The 22,820-nt window shown below is 42.1% G+C and overlaps 1 protein-coding gene across 5 annotated transcripts in view; it reads left to right on the forward strand.

The window, feature by feature from the left end:
* SLC24A3 (solute carrier family 24 member 3) overlaps nucleotides 1-22,820 on the forward strand; it is a 454,104-nt gene that overhangs the window by 31,618 nt on the left and 399,666 nt on the right. The window lies entirely within an intron of this gene.

Raw genomic sequence — 22,820 nt, forward strand, 5'->3', positions numbered from 1 at the left:
CAGAGACCTCTGCGGAGACACAGCTCTTAGTTGGACCCTTAGCCCCCTGTTGCCAGCCTGGGACCCTTGAAGGCCTCTGTCATGATGGCTGTGCCTCCTGGGAGCTGGTGAGTGAAGGCATCTGTGGCAGAACTGATTGGACACCCAGGGGTCCTGCATACAGGCTTGGCACTAGTCCACAGGCCCTGGACACACAAGGGATGTCCTGGGCAGAGATGCCAGCCTGGCTGGGAGTGAACACACAAAGCAAAGGCAAGTGGCCGAGTTGGCCTGGCAGGGTTTTATGTAGCTATCACCTGCCCATCTCTGACCTTTTGGCCAGGTGCAGCCCTCTTGACCACTTCCAAGCTGCCTCCTCATTCCTGTGTCCTTGTGCCTTGGATTCTGTGGGACACTATGAGCCCTGGTCTGGAAGAAGAACAATTTGGGTTCATCCTTCATTTTCTCCATCTTCTCTCTGCCCCTACCCCTGAGGACCTGAGAGACCCAATCTATTTAATGAGGTGTGAAAATGCCGGCTTCCAATCCCCCTTCTGTTATTTTCTTCCACCACCCAATGTCTTAGGTGATTCTGTTTGACGACAGGCCTTAATAAAGCATTAATCTGTTCATTTTCCCCTGAAAATCATCAAAGACCCATATGGCTGCTGTTTGGGGCTTTCAGTCACCCAGGAATAACTAGGGCTACCACCTGAGTTTGCGTAATTGCAACTGAAAGCAGAGGCTGGTGGCATTTCCATTAGCCATCACAGCCTTTATTGGAATAGATCTGAGGATTCTGTTCTTTTGAAATAGCATGCAGATCCTCAATACCACATTGTCTTACCACTAGACATGGGGTGGCTCTGAAATGTGCATTAGCATTAAAAAGAAAACTTTTTCCAGTACTTTCCCAATTCTAGGCTGCTGGAGCTCAAAGGACAGTAACACTTCAGTGTGGACTGAAGTATGGTGTGCTCACATGAAGACAGGCTCAGGGAGACCAGCAGAGCTGGCACCGCACTGCCTGCAATAATTCCTCTTCCTTGGGAAGTTGCAAATGAATAAGGAGGCATTAACCTCCTTCTAGAAGGGTGTCCACTGTCTCCAGTTGATATATCCTTGTTCTTGGGCAAGTGAGTTATTGACAGAAGGAGGCTTGATAAAGCAGGATAGGCTGGGGATGAAAGCTGAACTGGGATATAATCTCTGCTGGGGTCATCCAATCCCACAGAGAGATCAGAATACAACTACATCCCAGAATTGATCCTGTCTGGGAGCCAAGGGGCTGCCTTGTGTACCCCTAGTCAGCTGCTCTCTGGCCACTGGCTACAAACTGGCATGGGATGTGGGGTGAATTGCCAGGTGAGGCACCTTCTCTGGAGAAGGGGGCAGGTGAGCGCCATTAGCAACCAACACTCATGACAGCTAGGGTAGTACCCTTGAGGTGAAGGAGATCTGGGTGGGCACCAGTAGTGAGCACTGCCCCACCCATGGGCCTGGCTGGTGATGGGACCCCTCCTCTCCCAGTCCTGTCTCTGTGAACAGGACCCTACTGGAGCCCCCGTTTGGATCATGCCACTTGGACAGGTGTGTGTGGCCCTGTGAGGACCTTGCAGTAGGTTTGGGAAAGCAAACCAGCTGGATCCAAGGAGATCTTGCAAGTGGGCAAAGAGGGCTTCAGAGATGAGTCTGTGAGGATCGGATGGGGTTTGGGGCAGCTTCAGAAGTTAAGGGAGGTGTTCCTGTTCGTGACATGTCAGAGATGACTTTTTATCAGTGTTTCAGCTCAGCCATGCTTAGTTCATATCCTCTGAGACACCAGGATTTGTGCAGACACCAAGTGGAGCTTGGAGGCCCCGTTAGGTACCACCAGAACCACAGCTCTGTGCTGTCAGCCCCCACTTCCTCAGTGCCATCCTTTCTAAGATTGCCTCTCCATTTCTCCATTCTCAAAGTGGGGCTGTTGGTCATGGAAATCTCACTTGGTCTCATTCAGGTTGGGGCAGGCATGCCAGGTCCGAATTCTGAAAAACTGACAAAGTGCTTGTGAGTGGATTTACAGAGCATGTCCAGGGGGTTTTCCAGGGCTGCATGGATGAGTAAATCACAATTATTTATAACTAGCACTTCCACTGGCCTATGTCAGTGGTGCTTGTGGCATTTGCAGCTCTATCCCTTCTTGGCCAAGGTGCTCCTTCCAGACTCTGCATTCAGAGCTTTTGGCACTCTTAGCTCTCATTGAGAGAAATTGTGATGAATAGTGAATCAGTGTCCCTGGACAATGGGGGTCATTTTACTGCAGAATGGCTGCCCTTTGTCTCTCTGGCAAAGGGTGCTGAGAAATGAATGTTAATGGCTGTAGAAATGCTGAATAATAAGTGAACTTGATCTCACCAGGCAGCAAGATCTGAAAAGGCTCCTTTAATTGACCCAGTTATACCTTCAAGGTCTGTAGACTGTTGCTTTGGAAAAAGTGATTGGCTTAAGTATCTGTCTCTGTGCTTCAACACTATCAGATCCCTGCCATAGACTCCCATCTCAACAGTGAGTTTTAGGTTTTTGAATTATAACTCAAAGGATTCCCTGGAAAAGGCAGAGGAGGGGAAGAGTCCTGTGGGATTGTGAATGGGTGTACTGGACATTCAAGAGAAGATTAATTTACAACTCAGAGGGAGGGGCGATGGCTTAATCTGAAGCCAGTCTGCATGGGTCCTGATGTGAGTAAATAAAACCCCCAATTTTTGTAGGTGTTTCAGCTTTATTCATCCATTCATTTATTCATTCATTGAGTCAACAGAGAGATGTGGGATGAGGTTATTTCTTCTGGTGTTGTGTTTGAGATGTCCCATATAGATTGTGATTTGGGCAACACTGTTTGGGCTATGGAAAGGAGCAGTTCCTTACTCTTCTCCCAGAACTGTACTGCAAGCAGCTGGGAGTGCAGCTGGCATTTCCCACACTATTCAATGTGTGGCAAGTATGGGTCAGTTTTTTATTTTCCCTCTAAATTCGTGGGACAAGTTCCTTCTCTCCTTGTTAAACAATAATTTTCAGAAATGGTAAATCTTAATGTCCATACAGCTATAGAAAGAACATAGATAAAAGATTTTATTTAACTCATGTGGATAAGGGAACTGGTAAGACATTATAAACATTTTAAAGGAGAATCCAAAGAACAAACACATACATAGATCAGGAATTTTGTGCAAATAGAGGCAAAATTGGTTTCTTTCACAGTCAGAGAGAGTTGAACCTACTGAACAAAATTTGCACGTATAATATTTTGCATCACTATCAATGTACAGAATTGTAAAATAGATCAAGGGCAATGAAAAGTTAGAATTGGACAGTCTGGTGGAAAGGTATGTTCTAGATGATGCTTACTTTTCTCCTGAAGTATAGATTTTCCCCTATATTCTTCTTAATAAAGTCTACTATTTAAAGCATTAAACTTGCTTTGCTCAAAAAGTGCCTTTCTCTCGCCTTTTTAATGCTTAAGTAGCAATGGTGAAAGGTTTTGTTGTTATTTTGAGATGTTTTATGTCTGTTTTTGATATTAAAGCAAGGTTTTTATTCTCCATATAACTTGAAGAATTATTTTGGAAGAGAATGACTGAATGTACCCTGTGCAGTTTCCCAGGACCTATGTTAATGAGTAAAAGTACTACTTATAGGGTTTATGTATATGTTTTATAAAACCTTGGGTATGTGAGTAACATTAGAATACTGAATCTGCGAATCAGAAATGAATTGGTTTAAACAACACGGAAGGTTCCAAATCACAGCTTTGTGGGGTGGAGGATAAGAGGTGAGAGAAAGGACACCTGCAGATAATTCCAGAACACATTTCCCCCCAAAATAATTGGGAATTTCTTGAGGTATTAATTTTTAACCTCTAAAAACTCTGAATGCAATTTAATGTAAGGTTATATTTTCACAGTTCAAAAGGACCCCGAATCCTGGAGGCTTCTATCTTGTCTGCTATTCTGAATTATATCCTGACAAGATTTGTAAGTGTTATGAACAGTGAAAGGACTAGGAAGTTTATGGCAGGGTTTAACTTACATAGCCACCTCTGGTATATTGTAAAAATATTTTGTCTTGATCTTCCTGCAGCCCTTGATGTGGCTGACCCATCTCTCTTGTTGGAAACCCATCGCTTCTTTCTTTGACCGTTTACAGTCTCTTGTTTTCCATTACTGGGGCTCTTCTCCATGTCTTTCATTGGCTCCCCTTCTACCCTCTTTCCGTTTGTCGCTAGGACGCTTCCCCGGGTACTATGCTCCTCTCCCCCAGCCACCTTCCCCTGGATACCGCATCCTCATGCAGAGACCCAGCTCCCACCTTGGTTCAGATGATCACGATCTTCATTCCACTGTGGAGCACCACACCATCATTTCCAGCTGCCACTGGACATTTCCAGCTGAATATTCTTGCACTTCATGCTCATTATGTCTAAAATGCAAATTTCTGGATTTCTACTAATGACACGTAGCTCTTTTTTAACTTATTTTCCCATCTGATTGCTAGCTGCTGTCAATTCTTTCTTTTCAATGTCTCTCCTATCTGACCTTTCCTGTCATTCTACTGTTGTATCATAATATTCCAGGCCTTCATGCCTTTATCAGCAAGTCGTCACCTCAACTTCTGCATTAATCCTAATTCACTCAGTATTCCTTTAGTGCCTTGTGAATGGATATCATGATCCAGGCCCTGACCCAGCTGTTAGGGTTCCAGTGCTGAGAGTCTGCCGAGAAGACAGACATCAATTAGATTCTCACACTATTAAGTGTATAATCATAAACTGAGAAAAGTGCTGGAAGGAAAGTGCTGTAAGAGCATATAATGGGGAACCCTAAATTAGTCTGGAGGAGCAGACAAGACTTCTGTCAGGAAGTGATCACTAAGAAAGCACCTGAGGAACGAGAAGGTGAGGTGGATGGGGCAAGTTTATCAGGCGAGGAACCTAGTGCTTACCAAGTTCTGGAGGTGGTTGGTGGCATTAGACTGAGCGTGAAAAGGTAATGTGCTATGGTGAAATGAACGAGGGGCAGGATGAACTGGGGATGGAAGAAGGCAGGGGCAAGCTGTTGCTAAGTTGCAGTAAGAATTCAGGTGTCTACATGAATGCACTTCAAGGGCATTATGCTAAATGAAGTCAGACAGAAAAAGACAAATACTGTATGGTCTCACTTATATGTGGAATCTATAACAGCCATACTAGGCAAACAGAGCATACAATGATGGTTGCCAGGAGCCTGAGGGAGAGAGAGATGTTGTTTAAAAAAGGTACAGACTTCCAGTTATAAGATAAACAAATTCCGGGGATCTAAGGTACAGCATGTTGACTATAGTTAACAATATTATATACCTGAAAGTTGCTATGAGAGTAGATCTTAAATGTTCTCACCACACACATACAAAAAAGGTAATTAGGTGAGGTGATGGAGAGGTTAGCTAATCTTATTGTGGTAATCATTTTGCAATATATACATATGTTAAATGTACACTTTAAACTTACATAATATTTTATGTCAATTATATCTCAACATGGGAAAAAATAAGTCCAGGTTTTATCCTTAGAGCAGATGGGATATCTTTGAAGGGTTTTAAGAAGGAAGGGAAATACATGACCAGATAAGCCTTTTCAAAAGGTCATTTTGACTGCTGTGCAATGTCCAGAAGACAAGATAACCTGAAAATCTTCCTAATCCAAAGTAACAGGAAATGGTGGACAGTATAATAGCCAAGCCGAACTTACTAGGAAGTAAGAAATATTGCTGGAACTATGAATAAAGAAAAAGCTGAATACCCAAGGAGCATACTGGCCCTGACAGTCTCACCTCCTTGGTGGCATTTGCCCATCTCAGTAAACAAGGGATGTGACTTTAATGACCATACAAGGACTGGGGTGTAAGTGGATTGGGGAGGTCAATTGAGACATGACTTCCCCATGAAAGCAGAGTCCTTTGATTAATGAAAAGGGGACCATATAATATATATACTTCCCACAAAAGAAAATGCTAGGAAGTTTGTCTCTTTTGACCTGGGCTCTGGTTGGAGGTTAATGAGTCTTCTCCAGAAATATCTTAAGTAAAGACAGGTTGCCTCAAGTGGGTTTGGGATTCTTCTTTATACGGCTTTCATGGTCCTGGGACCCTGTACCAAGAAATTAACATAATCATGATTCCCACACTGGTAATACCTTGGGCTTCCAGGAAGCACCAGTTTTCTCTGAAGTTCTGAATAGAATGAAACCCTAAAGAATTTTGGATAATAGAATTCGTGTGTGTGTGTGTGTGTGTGTGTGCGCGCGCGCGCGTGCGTGTGAGAAAATATTTTAGATTATATGAAGCAATATTAACTTTATAAATATAATCAATTTGGGCAGATGATCAAAAAAACATTTGCAGTCTTTGTACTTTTGCTCAAGAGAGTGGATATATCGATTACAGATTAATGTTATCGAGTTAAATGTGCATGTTAAAAGTTATGGGAAATTACTAAAATACTAAGAATAGGATATACGATTTCCAAACCAGTAGAGTAAAAATTGGTATGTAACCCAATCAGTCCGAAGAAGGGAGAAAAGAACAAATAGGGGGGGAAAAGGGATAAATAAAAGATACAAAATGAGGTGGTAGAAATAAGTTCAAAAATATGAATAATAATAAATGTAGGTGGACTAAATTCATGACAGATTGTCAGGTTAGAGTAAAAAAATTCAACTGCATGTTGTTTACAAGGGACACATCTACAACATAGACACAGATGGTTGACATTAAAAGAATGGGAAAAGATGTAGGCAAACACTGCCCAAAAGGTACCATTGGGTTGGATAAGACTGAATATTATTATCTAATAGTATAGATTTAAAGGCAAAAATTATTATTTGGAATAAAACCATTATTCAATGGTAAGTGATACAGCTAACTGGGAAGATAGAATAATTCTAAATCTTTAAGCACTTGGTAACATAGTCTCAAAATAACAAAGCAAAAACTGATGGTTTTCAAGAAGAAATTGAAAAAAACACCTGACACATTTTTAATCATATTGAGAGATATTAATAGTTTTCTTAGTAAACCACAGATCCAATAATAAAATATCATGTAGGATATAGAAAATTGGAACAAAAGTTTTATCATATTGTAGGGAGAGGCATTGAAATGCAATGAATAAATTTATTTACAAACTTTGTGATTTTTCTAATTAAAAAAACAGATTATTGCAGCTGATTAGAGTTAATGCAAAAGATCTCCCAGATTTGCTGAATAGAAGATCAATATATTAAAATCAATTCTACATCTATACATCAGTCACACATAAATAGAAAAATACATACCACTTAGAAAGTAAAGTCAGTGACCCCACTCAGGTATTCTCTCTGTGAGGGCTTTCCCAGTCAGGCAACATTTCTACTTAGGTACAAAAACCAGTCCTTGTATATCTATGCCCACTCTCCTACTTTTCCTCACTAGAGTAATTTCCTCAGTTGCTTGGCTTAATACTTTTCTAAGAGAAAATTTAAAAGAAAGGAATTTAAGCCAATTTCTGAAATTAAAAGTGACCACTTCCTCAGGGCATTCTTTAGAAGGGAAGGATATAATTGCTGAGGTAATAATTTTGTGGATCAAAATATGAGGCCCGTAGTTATTGAAATTTTCATTCTTGGAGACAGTACCCATTGCTGTCTAACACTGTATCCTAAGGCCACATTCAGGTAGTCAAACACTTGAAATGTTGAATTGAGGTGTGCTGTCAGTGTAATACCATATTTTGAAGACTTAGTTTAAAGGAATGTGACTATCTCATTAATAATTTTATGTTGATTATATGTTGAACCTTGAACAATGTAGAGTTAGGGGCGCTGTTCCCCTTTGCAGTTGAAAATCTGCATTCAACTTTCGACTGCCCCAAAACTTCAATTTTTCCTCCACATTAATGGACAATTGTTTCCATCCCCATCCCGTGGATACCAAAATCTCCGAATGCTCAAGTCCCTGATGTAAAATGGTGTAGAACAAAGCATGCAGTTTGCTCTCTGCATCTGCAGATTCCCAAATATGGGTTGAAAATACTGTTGGGATTCTATGGATGCCAAGTCATGGGATGTAGAAGTCTGGCTGTATATTGGGGGAAAAAAATCCACGTATAAGTGGACCTGCACAGTTTAAACCTGTGTTGTTCAGAGTTCAACAGTGATTGGTTAATTAAAACGAATTTCACTTTTCCTTTTTCCCTTTCTTAATGTGAATACTAGAAAATTTGTTACAAGTGTGGCTTGCATTTATAGACAGTTTATTTCTGTTGTTCAGCACTGCTATAGATTTCTAATTCCTAATTGTGCGGTTTGGGGTTAGTGCTTCATTTTCTCTCAGGCTCAGTTTTATCCTTATAAATAGGGGTTGTAAGTGTCTCATGTACCTTAGATAATTGAGAGCATTCAATGGAGAAACCCATTCCCAAATTGAGTGCTTAATAAATGGTGAAGCTTTATACCTACACTGCTTGATTTTGTTTCTTGTTTGTTCTGGAGCACAGTGCAGTCCCAGAAATAGAAAAACAGGGCTTAGAGAAAATTGACCACATTGCTGGCATCTTACCTATTTTTTTGGAGCCAGGAATCAGGACCAGCCTCTAGGCAAAATTTTGCTGTTTGTCTTCTTTATGGGTTCACTTTTAGGGAGAATCCTGTTTGCCTGACATCTTTTTAATTCTGCTGTGGTTGTACAGAATGGTAAAAATGACCATGCAAGCTGAAACTTTGAAAACCAATCTTAATACTCAATGAGAAAAATTGTGATGTTTTTGTGAATTTGGAAATTTTTTTGTCACATTATTAAAAACAATCTCACCATTGGTTACAAATGTCTAGTGAAATGAAAAATAGTAAAACTAGTATTTAGTACACATAATTAAAAACATAGAAATATCAAGAATTAAAGTATTTCATTTCTTTGTAAAAAAAAAAAAACGAAAGTACTTTTAACTTGTGCTTATGGTATGAACTGAGCATTTTTTCTAGGCATTGGCAAATTGTCCTACTACTTTCTGAGTTTGGATCAGCCTCCAACATTTCATCCTTTATGCTTTCAGTGTTGTGAAGTATCTCCAAGAGTTTCTTTAATGTGAATATTTTTTTGCCAGTGTCACTTCCTTTGAGACATCTTCATCCATTTTGTCGCAACCACTTTCTTCACTTGTGCTAAGTGTCTTCACTGAGTTCATCTTTCTGCATTTCTAGAGTCTCAGGAAGCACAGCCTCATCAGGCTGTGCCTTCTATAACTCTGTTTACACTCTAGTCACATTTTCATTTTCCTTCCACTGTTACCACTCTTCATTTTTTTGCTTCACTTTCATCTTGTTGGCCAGGTACTTCTTTTGATTATCTGTCTCGTAGAATGTCACGTGGATTTTTCATTGGAATCCATGATGCAGTGACTAGTTGCGATACTGTGAAAACATTGGTGTGTTGGTCACCAATTGCGGAGCGCATGTTATTTACATAGTGATTGTGGACTGAAGCACTAGCAGTGAGTTTTTACTTTTAACAGTTTCTGATGGTTAATGTATCATGATAACAGAAACTTGAACTGTGTTGTTGGGGCACTGGTGTTACTTAGCTAAACTGTCGTACCTGAAATTATTGCCTCTCAGAGGTCTGCCTGTTCTCAGCAAGCTTGGAAGGTTATTCATCAGGAGAGACACACGACAACCTCTCAATTTTGTCTCTTGTCCCTGTCTGATCTGAAAGGCCACCTTTCCTATTTCTGGTTCTCAGATGTTATGTTGTGGGCATGCCAAGTGTACCGGGGAAAATGCACAGAGGCCAGCATTCATTAAGTCATTCAACAGCTATGTGTTCTGTATCCATCTGTGTTGGGTGTGTGCTAGGCTCTGGCATGTTTGCTGGCAACTTAAAGTGCCTTAAATTGCTCTCATTTTTGTTTTTGGCAGCTAACTTTCCAGCATATTTTCCAAATCACCGCTTATACCATTTGCACAAGGTTTTAAAGTGACTTTTCATTTGCACAAGTTTCCAATATCTCAATTGCCAGGATGCACATGCTGTCAGCAGCATCAAGTTCCTGAAGTTGGAATATGGTCCACATCTTGGCATGCCATATGGGACAGTCCCTTTTCTAAATAGAACAATCAACTAATGGACACAGTGTAAACTTGCATGGTTGCTGGTTAATTATTTAAAGCATGTGTCATCAAAGCAAGTCAGTTTTCTCAGCATCTTTCTTCAATGTTTTTAATTGACCTGGGAATTATGGCTACCATACTCTGAAGGGTGTATTATGGTTTATTTAGGATCAGATGTCTTTGCCTGGAGGGTTAAATTCCACTGGAAAACTACTTCAGCCAAAGAGAGGTGTGACAGGAGAGGTTTGTGATCTTAGAGCTTAAAAAAAATGTTTTAATCCATTTGAGGTTCATTGCCATTAAATACATTAAGTAATTCTGGCAAATAATGTATTTGCTTAAGAAATCCAAAACACTTTTGATAAAACAGCTCTCTGGCTTCCAGTGGTAAAGGGAACCAAATGCTTATTGAACTAGGCGCATTCCAGGAGCTGTCACATATCATCATACACAATCTTTGTCATAGCCTTATAGGATAGGAACTAGTATCTGCAATTGTATAGACGAGGATCTTGAAACCTAGACAGGTAAATTAAGATGCCCAGGATCTTAAATGTTAGGGTCGAATTTTGAGTTTTGAGTTTGTCTGATTCCAAAGTCCTTATCCTTTTCTCTGTAGAATGATTGTAAATGCCTGGCCTGCTGGGCACTAGTATTACCCTGGTCCCATTACAGACATCAGTAATTGATAATATTTGTTCTCCTGCCTTATACCATGCTGCTGCCCATGAAGATGCTGAATGGTGCTCAGAACGGAAAACCCATCTCAGCTCTTAAATGAAAAGTAATGTGAGCAAAGAGATCTTTGGGATGTCTGGATTTGGGAGGCACCAGTATAGCTGCTGGTGAGCGGCTTTCAGGCCAGTTTAGCCACTCACTGTTGTTGTATCAGAAGTGTCTCTCCCTTCTAGCATTTTCCCTGTGCCTACTATTTCTATATTTGGGATACTAAGAGAGAGCTAATGTATTCCCTGTGGAATACGCCACAGACAGGAAGAAAAACAATTATGAATTTAAAGCCTGTCTGGTTAACCTCTGTCTTAGTTTGGATTTTCTTAAAAGCAGACCTTCAGACAAGAATTTGAGCACAGGTGGTGATCCAGGACTTGCTTCAAGAGAGGGAATGAGCAAAGTGAGACAAAGTAGGGGAAAGGGTTGATAAAAGGTGCATTCTTAAACAGAATACTACCATGGATACCTGGGGTCAACTCTAGGTCTAAGAGAACATGAAGAACCCGCCTCAGAGGCAGGAAGCTGGGGTATTTATCCACCACATCCAGTCCCCTATTGGTCGAGGGCTGTTCACATTCCTCTCCTCTTCCAGAATTAAATCTTCTATACCTTTCAGGTGCTTCTGTGCCCATCAACCTCCCCTGGTGCTGGAGAAAGCCCCCAGGAGGAGAAGTTGGAAGATGCAGGCACCCGGGTGGGGAAACTGTGAGCAGGACATTACATCAAGGGCACCCCCATGAGGGTCAGGGGGCTGGAGCGGGGCTCCTCCAGTGTCTGCTGTTACTGACTTCTGTTGGGTGATTTTCTCAGATGGTGGGCAGAGAGTTAAGGTGATATCACTTCCCTCACTTTAGAGAGTCACCCAGATTCTTTCTGTTTTGAATGCCTAGTGCCATGGGATATACAGACTTCAAATGGCCTGTCTCTGTGGCCAGGCTACATTTTTAGTGACCACAGCACAAGTGTGTGGATCTGAAATTTATGGTAGTGGTTGATTCTATGAAAGACAACACAGAACACTGCATGTAACTCCTAATAAATTCCTTGTTACCACTTTGGGCAAGCGTTGTACCTCTCAACACAGCAGGCCACGTCAGAACAGATGTTACCCCAGACAACCATGGATTGAAGACCGAAGAGTTCTGGGGGCAAAATCACTAGCTTTGAAATGGAGCCAAACAGTCTTTCAGTAGCAGAAGGGGCAAGGTGAACTCAAATGATCTTTGCAACGAAGAGACCCTTGGTTTTGGAAGGTTCTTGAAGTTGCGGGTAGCAGAATCTTTGCCATCACAGCTTGAATCAAGAAGAAGCAGTGGTGGTGACAGGGGAACGATATATTTGTGGTAATAGGTGCTAATTAACACAGACGGCTGATTTTAATCATTTCTATCATCTGTTGAAATCAGCTTGCTGACAGAGTAGTTCAGTTTCATCTTTTCCAATAGGCAGATATTCAAAACTGTTCTCGTTTTCCTCCTTACTTATCTTCTTTTAGTTTAAAAAGGCCTAAAATTAGAATGGTGGGCACATTTTTTGAGAACCCCTGTACAGCTTACCTTGAGTTGTCTTGCTACATTCTATTGTGTATGGCTTTGTCCTCTTGGGTCGTGTGAACTGGGCAGAGAACAACTCATTTCTTACTGGACAATTTTTTTATGGGCCTCCTTCTTTGGATCCTTCAATAGAGACTCCAATATGGAAGAGGACTCTCTCTCTCTCTCTCTCTCTCTCTCTCTCTCTCTCTCTCTCTCTATCTCTATATATATATATATATATATATATATATATATATATATATATATAATTTATTTTAGAATTAACGTGTTGATAGTTTCTGTGTTAAATTCTAAAGAGATACACAGAAGAAGTGGTTCTTGATTTCACAATCGTATGGTAGGAGCTGTGTGTGCATTTAGATTTATAGAATTATGCAATAGTTACTTTGCCTCTTGGAGTGAAGCAAGGTCATGTGGAAACATCTGGATCAATTCTTGGATACTTGGTCTTCCCATGAGATTAGGCAATAGTGCTGTTCTTAATATGCCCCCAGGCAGCAGACAGAATGGTATCATTTATAGAAGGCATCCCAGCATTTGCCCTGGTAGTCCATGGGCTTATCTGCCCTTTCCTGTAGGAGTGGGTGATTGAGGGGGACAGATCTGAAACTTTACATACCCTAGTGGTCCATCTGGATGTTTCAGGGACCAGGTCATGTCCCGGAAATTTTTATCAATGACCTAACATGTTGAGTGTAAATGACCTGCCACTGTTGGTTTTAGGAGTCATTTTAAAGTCATTTTCACTACAGGAAAGGCATGAAATTCTTTCAGACTCTACGGTCTGATTAAGGCATGGGTGGCAGATACTAATGGATCCCTTGCTACACGTCACACTGGCACAGCCCCACTGCCACCCCTGGGGTCTGAACTCTTCTAAACAGTCAAGTCAGAATCCTCTGGACTTCCAAGATCTTTAAGCCACATAGTCTGACATTCACTTCTCTGTTTCGTGGTTGTTAATTTTGAGTTATCAGCATCTTGACTTAAAGGAACTATGTCTGTACCTCCTCCGTGGCCTTCTAAGGTCTTGGCAGTTTGACCAGCAAGTTGCTGTGGGGAAGTCATGCCTCTCTGCCCTTTGTCCTCCCACATTTTCCTCAGGCTCTTCTCCTCATGCCCTATTGCCCTAGTTGAGGACCTACTGTGTGCTCAACTCAATTTGGCAGGAAAAGGAGCCAAGAAAAGTGTATTAACTGTTCCTTTCCTCAAAGAGCTTCTGGAGTAGATGAAAAAACAAGGCATTCACATGTGAGAGAGCCACGAGATCTGACATTCCAGAATTAAATGTGAGCAAGGGAAACCCAGAAGTGGGAGGGCAAAGAAGAAAAGGGACTCAAGTGCAGAAGGAGGTGTTGCAGAAAAGGAGGATGCAGGCTGACCACATCTCCAAGTGTAGTATGAATGTAGCTTGGCGAGAAACAGTGTGCTGCTTCATAAGCCAGGAGCCAGGTCCAGTGTGCATGTTGCCTGTCTATGCTAAAGGGCCTGGTGAGAGACAGTAGGGAGTGGCGGGGACTGTGGTGAGGGCAAGGGAGCTTTCCTTGTCCAAAGGGGAATAGAAGCTCTCTTAAGTGTCCACACAACAAGAACTCAGGCCCATTTTGCCATGTCCTCTGATTTTTCAAGAGAAGCGGGAAATTTGGCTTTTTATATGAAATCAGGAGACTTTTGCAACACTGTATGAACCAAACTAAACATGTTTATGTCAGTCTCTAGCCTGATTGTGACCTCTGGCCTCTGCCATCCCAGCATGCTCTTCTTAGGGAATGACATTGCCCTGGCAGCCCTGATACGCCCCACTCCTGACTGGATACCAGAGATGGGCTGCCTTTGTGTAGGCACCTCAGATACCCCATAGGCTCCCAAACAGGTCATAGAAACCCCATGTCATCTCCAGCAAGTAAAGGCTGGGGGAGAGAGCTCACCTATGGGGAAATTGCCTTTCCTATACTTACCAGGCTGCTTGCTGTCTTAAGCTAGGATTCTGAAAAATCATTTCAGAATGGGGGACATGGTTTTGAGACAGAAGCAGTGAATCCAAGCAATTTGGAGTCCGTCATTCCTCAGCAACAAACTCAGCAGTTTTCCTTCCAATTTCATAAATCCAGACCCTTGTGGCTCGTGCAAGAAGCCTGATAATAAGTAATAATAACTCATAAGAAAAAGGAAGAGTTTTGTTTTTAATCTCCCTGACTCATGCCTCTAGCATAAGAAATATAGACAGTGTGGCCACAAATATTTTCTGGAGCTGGAAGACAATTCCAGAGATCATGCTTCATGCATGGGAAGATCTGAGAGGTCTGTCCAGGAGGAGGGGACTTCACAGGGAGGGACCTGGGCTTCATGGATGTCCTGGGCTTCTCAATGGCAGCATGGTAGTCAGGAGCCTGGACTCTGGAGCCAGACTGCCTGGGTTCAAATAATAACTATGCTACTGACTAGCTCTTTGACCTTAAATTAGTTACTTAACCTCTCTGTGCTAAACTCTTCAGCTTTAAAATGCAGATAATAATAATAAATGAAACCTCCCACACTGGGTTGTAAGAATTAAAACTGCTGTATGTAACCATTTAGAAAACTATCAGGTGCATAATAACTGCCATAGAAATGGTTTCTCTTATTAGTATTACTATATTAAATACAGAAGAAAAGATACTTCTGCCCCTTTTCATAAATAGTGTTATTCACTGGTTGGGGATCCACAGGGCGACATTATTTATAAGGGGTTGATGTTCACTGACACTCATTAATCCCAGGTGTGTCTGCATCTCCTCTTATGAGCACCCCATAAAGTAGGGGATATATGTATTGTGCTGCTGTCAAGGGGTCTTGGGGAAGTTGAATGGCTTATTAATGTTGACTCATCAATTTAACCTTTCATTGCCTTTCAGCAGTTGCTGCTGTTTAGAGTTGGCTTTTCTGGAGGGTGGAGCAGTACTTTCTTTAGGTTGATCGTGGCTGGATGCCCCACCACCTGTCCCACTGGGCCCATCCCCTGCTTAAAGACAGAATGATGGCCAACCAGATTGGAGTGTTTTTGAGAGAGAGAGCAGTGAACTTCTGTGGATGTCTGTTTAGCCTGCTGGTTTTTCATCTTTATCCCCTCTATGTGGCTCGAAGTGTGGGTGAGGAGGAAGAATGGTGCCATCAGCTGGGCCCAGGAACACTTGGGTTTGATCTCAGATGTAGCCATTGACTGACATGTGGCATTGGGAACGTAATTATCCTTGGAGGGTTTTATTTAGTTTCCTAAAGGGATATGACTAGATCTGCACTAATATTAGAGATATGAGCCCCATGTGGCCCCCAAGCAATGAAATGTGGCTCATCCATTTGAGATGTGTAAAATTCAATGACCTTTGAAGTCTTAGTACAAAAAAAAATGTAAAATAGTTCATTAACAATTTTTGTCCACACAATGGAATATTATTCAGCTAAAAGGAATGAAGTGTTGATATGTGCTGCAACATGGATGAAGCTAGAGAACATGCAAAGTCAGAGAAATCAGTCACCAAAGACTACATGCTGTATGATTACATTCACATGAAATGCTCTGAATAGACAGATCTCTAAAGACAGAAAGTCCGTTAGTACTTGCCTAGGGTTGGGCAGGCAGGTAATGGAGAGTGACTGCTAATGCTTGCAAGGTGTCTTTTGGGGTGATGAAAATATTCTAAAATTAGATTATCATGATGGTTGTACAACTCTGTAAACATACTAAAACCATTTAATTGTACACTTTGAATGGTATGTAAGTTATATCTCAATAAAGGTTATAAAATAGTATTTATATTTATTACATGGTGAAATGATAATATGGCTATATTAGGTTAAGTAAAATATATTATTAAAATTATTTCACCTGTTGCATTTTGCTTTTTTAATGTCTATGAGAAAATTTGAAGTTGCATATGTGGCTCACAGTGTATTTCTCTTGGACCATACTGTTCTGTACACTCTCAAAGGAACTTCCTGCTTTCAAAATTACATTCCTCCGCAAAATGATCCCTAGGTTTGGACTTCTGATGATGACTCATCTGGTACATGGCTAAAACCCAAATTGAAAAAAAAGTTCATTTGGATCTTTTTTTAGATTTGCAAACCATTTGCAAAAATAGATTTTTAAAGAGAAATCCTGGAAGGAGGTGCAGAGTCACATAAGGTGAGACTGAGCCGGTCTGTTACTTTCTCTTGCCACCATGAGCCACCCACAGCCATCTACAAACATGGAAAGGTCTATTTTAAAAAATTTACAGTCTGAGCTTGAACAGCAGTTTCCTCAATCCATCCTCCTCTTGGAAAGTTGACTTGGGGACTGCTGCTGCCCAGAGGAACAGGCCGTAAATCCTGGTTGGCAATAGGTCTTAACAGGAGTCTGGCCGAGATATGTGCCTGGATTCTTCATGTCCTTATGGCCTAGTTGGAGGACATGAGAATGTCTTTTATTTCCCAAAAGACTCAATGGCAAAACACAAACCCTGGCCTCTGATCTCACCTCTGGGAAGGGCTGGGCTGAAGGTGATCATGGGAAGTGTCTTTTTACTTTATTCCTCCTCCAGGAATTATTCATTGAATACCTGTTCTGTTTCCTGACTTTTGCTGCATGCTGTGGGGAAATTCAGAAGTCCAAGTCATATGGCTTTGTGGAGAGAACTACCTCCTGCAATAACTGGAAAGTGTATCAGTGTCCATTAAAAAAAGACCCTGGTTGTAGCTTGCATTTCCAATGTGAGGTAGGTCTTTCTCTTTTGCTGGAAGAGTCTTCAAGCCCTGGGATCACAAGCACTTGTCAAACTCTGCATTCTTCAGCACCTGAACTTGGGCTGGTTTTTGTTTAGGATGTTGTTCCTAAACTGTTTTATCTCTCTTTTTACCTGTTTTCATTTAAACAATGGGTGCAAATGTTCACTGGTTGGGGAGGCTCAGCTGCAAACTCCTGGAGGCTGGTGCCCCATCCCACCTGCTCCCACCAGCTGTCCTCCCAAGTCTCTAGATTGGCTGCTTCCTGTACTGTGAGCTCTTCTTACTCATTTTAAAGTTTGAGCAAGGGCACAGGGAAGCAAGGGCTTTCTGTAAAAGCCACTTTTAACATTTCTCTAGGGATCTAGGCAAAAGCAAACTTTTTTAGTTCATGGGCTTCTTTCAAACTAATAATTGTATTCACAGAGAAATAGTAATAGAAACAGTAATGATAAGGAAGATGTAAGAATGAACATTTTCATACCACTTTTCCACTAAATATGAGCTTTCCAGAGAAGAATAAACAGGCATTGAGCTTGTGTGGGGTAAAAAAAAGCAGAAGAGATGGAATACTTGACAGAGGCCGTGTCAGAGTGGTTTGCAGAAACATAAGCCAATCACATTGAGGTTCTGTTTTGTCCTGCCAATAATTTATGAAAGCAACATACTATTTCATCAGAAGGTTTCCATTTTAACATTAGCACAGGGATAGGGCCTGTTTCACGTTTAGATTAGAGTAAGGTACATTTTCTGGTAATCGTGATATCTATAAAGGGACAAAATAGAGCTGCTCAAAGATACTTTTGCCTCTGAGCCAAGTTATTTGATGACTCTCCCAGGAAAAGACATTTTGCTGATATGGCTTTGCTATTGAGGGGAAGTTCTCTAAACCCTTCTAATGAGAAGACAAATCAGACTATGGTTCTGGAAGAAGAAATGAAATAGGTATGTAGCTTGAGAGATGAGGAGGCTATGGATGTCCTGCCTCCAGCACATGATATCTCAGGAGCGAAAGCTCTGTCATTCATGAGTGATGGTTTGGGAAGGGACTGCCTCTGTCCTCTGGACACCACCACGAGATCCTCCTCTCAATGATGGGTGTTTGTCATGCCCTTGGTCATTGTGTCGGCAGCACCAGGCCGCTCTGGCAGTGACAGTGCAGGCCCAGGTGTCGGGCGTAGCAGACACAGCCTTGGAAGCAGAGCATTGCTGAGCGGCAGTGCACCGTTGTGTTTTGGAACCAGCAGAGGTTTTCTGACCACAGGTTGGCCACAGGGACGCCCCGTCTGGAGGGGTTTCTTTTACACTCAGATCTTGGCCACATTGCAATAATCTTTTTTTATATCACTGTTAGATACTGTAAAGGAGATGTTATTAATATTTATATACTGCTGGGACCTTCTGCAACATTATTTCCCCTCCAACATTTTAATGAAAATGTCCAACCATGGAGAAACACAGAAAGAACTGTACAGTGCAAGCCTGGATTCCACCGTTACTGTTTTGCTATACTTGCAACATTTTTTTTTTTTGCCACAGTAAAATCTCAATGATTCTCCCATCATATTTTCCTTTTTAAAACCAGCCCTATCCCTTTCATGCTGCAGATAGAAACATCGGGGGAAGATTAGGCAAAACAGCATACATGCAGCTGAGATGAGAATCCAGGGAAGATTAAGGCAGGTAAAGGTAAAGGAAAGATTCCTGGAGGGGAGCTACAAGGTGGGGTGCCGGGCCAGGCTCTGCTGCTAAAAAGCCTGTCTACCCGAGGAGATAACCTTTATTCTGCCAGCACAGCATCCAGTCTATGCCTGCAGCCTAGTCTAAGGCAGAGAACAGACACATCGCTTGGGACCTTTGGTAAGTGACTGGCCTGGATTCTGAGCTATTGGTTTCTCATTTGGGAAGTGAAGATAACACCCGCCTCACAAAGCTATTGTAAGATTAAGTGAGGAATTGAGATGCAACGCAAGTGCCACAAACAATGCATGGCATGAGGTGGGCATATGCAGGGTGACAAATATTATGAATACAGGTATACACATACCACTGTATAGTGCCCAGCACATACTGCTCATATAGGGTCAATTTATTAGATTGCTGAAGATACATCTGTATTATATTTAGGAATAGTAGTAGCAAAAGCAGTCATTATAAAACTTAGATGTGAATCAAGACAAAAGAAACAAGAGATAAAATTGCTCAGTTCACAATCTGAACATCCTCTGCATGTATTTGTAGAGAGATGTTACATTTGCCACATAGACGAGAATTTTCTGAGTTACTGCTTCTCATAAAAGATTGAAGCTATGAGAGCCCTGCCTTCTGCAACCCCTTGGAAAAGACTTGTGGGGTATTATCACTGCAGGCTCATTTGTCATGTAGGACATGGTTACTGGAGCTTTGCCCTCCTGAGTTGGGTGATGGCCTCTGACATAGACATGCTCCTCTTACTCGGTGACTTCCTGTTCATCATCTGGCAGTAATGGCAGCTCATTCCTGTCATCAGAGAGGATGGGATTAGCTCGTGTCACAAATGCAATGTGTTTCTAATTGGAAACCAAGTCAGAGTGGCCCTGGAAGCAGGAGATGGCAAGGAAAGGCTTTCCACAGCACCTCAGAAGCCTCCAACCCCTCATGAGGCTCATCACATTCTTCAGGCTCTTTGTAAATTAGATGACACTGTTACCAGTGCCTTTTGTGGCTTCACCAAACTTCTCTGAGGCAAGGAATTCCCTTGGAGAGATGGGAATATATTCTAGGGACTCCATCTTTTTCACCTTCCTTGTCTACTGCTGTTTTGAACTGAGGAACACTAGAGTTGGCTGTTAGGCTGCCACGATGGGGGACAAGAGGAGTGAGAACACATCAGGTGTCATCACTCATGCTACAGATTGATGATGACTTGACATGATGGGTAGTAGATACCAGAGAAGGGGGACAGAGACTTTGTGATGAACTTTTTCTGCCTGTTTTAAAAAGCTTTGTGTCAAGATAGGCTAATATGTGGAACTGCTCATGTGTGTAGGGTCAGCTTTAGGAAGAATTAAATTGTAGTAAGGTCATATAGGTCAGAAAGTTGCAGAGCAGTAATTTGAATGAAAGTCTGATGTTTCTCATTACATTACTTATATCTTAACAAAAGATTTAATCTGATACATCAGTCATGACACTTCATGCTGTCAAAAAAGAAAACAAGTCAAAATGCCTGAGACATTGGGGGATTTATTGGAGGGTATTTCTGCAGGCAGGTTGGTGCAATCAATGGGCCAGTGATGTCATCAGAGACCTAGTTTATTTCTCTTCTTTTTCTCTCTTATATGAGTTTCATCCCAAGGCCACCTTCCCCCATGGTGACCAAATGGCTGCAGAGGTTCCAGACATTTCCTCTTCACACAGAAGGAGAGATAAATATGACATCAGCAGCTCTCTCTGGAGAATGAGACCTGCCTTCTCAGAAAATGTGAAGAAACCTCTGTTCACATTTCCCTGACCTTCATGGGGCCACTTGTTACTTCTGAGTCAATCCTTCTTGCCATGTTAAAATTATGGGGGCCCAACCCTACAATTGAGGTGGGGTAAAGCTACCCACCCATTCTGCATAACTTCCTGCTGTTGCTTGGTGGACAAGAGTAGAAGGGATCTTGAGAAAAGAACCACAATATGCATATTTACCATGAGGGACATTTACTAACCCCATTCATTATTTCTGTGACCCATCTACCTTTTTACTGCCCACTTATCTTTCTGCCATGGAGCAACTCATATGTGATTCCAGAAGAGATGGGGATGCTCCTTTGTTCCTGGATTACTTGCTCCATCACCGCTTCTCAGCCTGTGTATGTGTATACGTGTGTGTATCTCTCTGTGTGTGTCCTTTTGTTGACCTCCTCTTCCTTGTTTCCTATTTTCTTCTTTTAGAAACAGTGGAAGAAGCCTTTCACTTTTTTTCTTTCTGGCTCTCAGTCAAAAGACTTACTGACCTTGGCTGGTGGTGGCTGTGATGGACGAGGTCTCTCTCAGCATTTGGAATGGGCCTTGTGTGGCTTTGGGAGAGAGAATGCAGGCTGAAGGGAAGAGAGCAGACAGGGATGAAAGGAGCAAATGGCACAGAGTGGGATGAGGATCCCTCATGTAGAGGCATACAACAGGTCCTAAAAACTGAATATTGATAATGGTTTTCAGCAAGTGTTTTCAAGGTAGAAGTTATTGGCAGTCTGCTCATCAGGACTCTAGAAAATAAAGCCTGATACCTTAAGTAAATCCCAAGTCTATAGAAATACACTTGAAGAGCTTCAGTAGGGGTGAGATCAAGGGAGTTGTTGCCCTCTGAAAGATGACAAGTAAAGCTGCCGTTGCTCAGGTAGCAGGTGGTAGTCTGAAAGGCTCTGTGTTCATCAGCCTATCCTGGGCTGGCCATTCCTGTACTCTCTCCTTGTTTCTTTTCTTTCTTGTTGGTAGATCTGTAACTTGGTACTGAAACCTGAGAGGGCATGGATCCTATCTTTCTTTCCACTCAACCCATTTAATCTCCTATGGCTTGCTTCAGTTTCCAACTTAGAAAGGTGCAAGCAATGGGCCAAAGAGTAGGAAAAAGTGGGAATGATGTGGCTTTGTGCTTAAATGAAACCACACCTCTGTCTTCTCTTCAGTACTGTCCTTTTCTCTTGAAGCATTCAGAGGATATTTTAGTTCTGGCATCAAGTTCAGTGGTGAGAGAAGAGGAGAAAAGGAAACCACTGTTAGAGATTCTGCATGTCTATGGCTCTGGACCAATCACATCTTCCTACTTGCTTCAAGAGGCATTATTTCCAAGACGAAGCCAAGGTTACCTTCCATGGCTGACATCATTTGGGTCCCTCGGTGCAGCCCCTCAGCCCTCTTCCGGTTCCAACCACAGCTGTAGTGGGCAGTTCATTGTAAGTGCAGACTCCTGTTACAGTGATGGTGCTACCTCAAGCATGGGACGTGTCATTCTGCTTCCTGGCCTAGGATCTTCCCTAATAGGTGGGAATTGGCTTACCCCACTCAAAAGTGTATCCTGGAATTTGGGGGAGCTCATGTTTTGGGGGCAACCCTCAACTAGTGGGGAACAGGAGCCGTACGTAGCTCTTATCCTTCAGGTGGACAATTTTGGGAGGCATCCTGGATGCAATTCCATGCTTCCGGTGGGATTGTGCCCCAGTGGCCAGCAGTAGCCTCTATAATGCACCCTCACGGATCCTGTTTCCCTTTCCCTGTCTTGTTTGCCGCTCTTCCTCCTTCTTCCTGGCGACCCCTTCAGAATAAAATGCTTGCACCCAACTCTTTGTCTCAGACTCTGCTTTTGGGAAATCTAAATCGAGACACTTCCCAATATTGTAAACACTGCATCACAACCTAAAGCATTACTACAATTTCACAATGACATTTTAGGTTTTTGTTTGTGTGGCTGTGCCAGCAGCCTCTGGCTGTCATCTGGTCCAGGCTGGCAGGGTACTTGGGAACTGTTCATAGACCATCATTTTATACAATCAGAGGCCAACCTTCATCCTTTTCAGCTTGTATTTGAACCCCTGGTGCTCCATAGCCATCTTAATTCCCACTCTGTGTTCCCAGTGTTTTTACAGTTTATTAATTTGATCGAAGGTGTTTGGAAGGCTCTGTGTTCATGG

This window comes from Rousettus aegyptiacus, unplaced genomic scaffold (genome assembly GCF_014176215.1).
Source record: "Rousettus aegyptiacus isolate mRouAeg1 unplaced genomic scaffold, mRouAeg1.p scaffold_m13_p_12, whole genome shotgun sequence".
NCBI lineage: Eukaryota > Metazoa > Chordata > Mammalia > Chiroptera > Pteropodidae > Rousettus > Rousettus aegyptiacus.